Here is a 2,031-nt window from a genome sequence, read left to right on the forward strand (position 1 = left end):
ACATCACATGTGCATAGCATGAACCACACAGGTAAAAGCCAGCACCATGCTGATTTGGTACCACTGCTGCATACAATGGCATGCCAAATACATTTGTCTTGAAGGTTGAGTCTATTTCCCAAGAACTATTTCTTGAGAAATGCATACACATGCAAAGCATCCAATCATCTTGGATAACTAGAATGAAGGGCCCGTATGTCTCCTCAAGTGCATTAGGGTTGTAGGACTGACAATGTAGCACCTTGTTCTACTCTTTCAAGTTAAGAGCCTCCCTGTACATTGATGACCAATCTTCACTTCCAAGCCTTCCTACAGTAATGAATATGGTTAACATAGGTAAGTATAAACCCAGGCAGGTAACATATAAACCCGGTCAAGTGTAAACCCAGCTGCATTTTAGCTCACAAAAAGAAAAATCATAGAAAGGTCACTACCTTCGACGCGCAATTTGTAGGACATCATCTGGATTTCCTTTGGAATCATGAAGAATCTATAGGATACTTTCTCTACAAGAGATGCCATGTTGATGTGAACAGCTTCTTTAGATACACTCATCCTTGCAACAGGCGACATGTAACCACATCAAACAAATCCTTCATGCATTGATTCTTCACCATAGGATGCACAGGAAGGTGATATACGTCACTTCGCGACCTTGGAACATGTCCTTTGTGACCTCCAAATACCCGTATGGTGACGTTATCTGTGTCATGTCTTGGAAAAACCACAGAAACCATGAAGGGGCATCCACACTTCTTGGATGTGCGGAGTCGCTGACGCTCCTCGCCGTTTCTTTGCTCATTGCCCCATCGATGGCACACAAATTTCCGTTCTATTTGTACTACCAAATTTAGTCTAACCAATCTAACTTTGTGGTTGACAACAACATTATCTAATGTTTTTTGAACATCAGCAAAGCCCACTATGTGCTACTCAATACACACGTCACTTTTGTCAGCACTCTCACCCCTGTCATGTAAAATCAGGCACTATGTCACATCTTGCGTATGCCTATGTCCATCCTCCAAAGCTGAAATTGTACCACAAGAGCAAAGGTCAAGGACCTCCTTTCCAAATTCAAGTGAAATACCATGCATGCTAATGTTGGTGCACCATGTTTTTGCGATTGCTGTCCTGGTTGCGGTCCAATCAAGATGTTCATTCGTGTGGCATGAAAACACAATCCTTTCCCAATCTTCTATGCATGGAATCCTCTTTCCAATGCTATTGACAAGATACATATCACCTTCTTCATCGATGACCATGTGTATTGATGCTTGGATTCTTCCCCATTTTCTCAAGTCCAAGAGGCCTTGTTTGTCCCCACTGCTTTGAGAGAATCTATGGTTGGTCCTTGCCCTTTTTGTATGGAAGCAATCATCAAGCTGTATGCTTGTCTATCAAAAGAAAAATACTGATTAAATGTAAATGCAAAAGCATCTAGGCATGGTTGTTGAGCCATTTCAAACAAATCTTGCATTTCGTGGCTATCACTAGAGTCTTGCCCATCCATCTCCTTATTAGAGGTGCTATAAATTTGATACATATCAAGAGGATCCACTGTGGCGGTTGCTCAATGGTTGGGAGTTCATTCAAATCCCAATGACAAGACATTCCTTCCATTGTCGCCCTTATTCCATGTCCTGCCCGGGTTTACAAATACTTTTCCACTTCTCCCCAACTATCCAATCATCAAGCCATGGCAATAAAGATCCTCTACCCTACTAATAGCATCAGATTTCTCCATTTTTTGCATTGAAATACCCTAACTTGCCTGGGTTTACAATTAAAGAGCTCAACTGTGGGTGGCTGTGCAGAGATGTCGATTCTCCATGATGAATGCAGCTTGGCAATCCAGAGCAGGGACCTTGGCAATCGCAAGCAGGGACATAGGCTCAGAAGTGGCGAGCTCTTTCAAAAGAGGAGAGGGAGAGGAGAGCTACATCGGCATAAGGCCATGGCGAGCTGAACATCACCCGCTCCACCTGCTTGCGCTCACACCATTCAGAAGAGGGGGAGAGAAGGCTCGCA

The 2,031-nt window shown here is 43.4% G+C and overlaps 1 pseudogene; it reads right to left on the reverse strand.

Annotated features, from left to right (window-relative positions):
• Positions 1–551: 551 nt before the first annotated feature.
• On the reverse strand, positions 552–1,623 carry LOC147462398 (uncharacterized; annotated as a pseudogene).
• Between the last annotated feature and the right edge of the window lie 408 nt (positions 1,624–2,031).

The sequence above is a fragment of the Adiantum capillus-veneris genome, chromosome 2 (assembly GCF_014529385.1).
Source record: "Adiantum capillus-veneris isolate H3 chromosome 2, ASM1452938v2, whole genome shotgun sequence".
NCBI classification, from domain to species: domain Eukaryota; kingdom Viridiplantae; phylum Streptophyta; class Polypodiopsida; order Polypodiales; family Pteridaceae; genus Adiantum; species Adiantum capillus-veneris.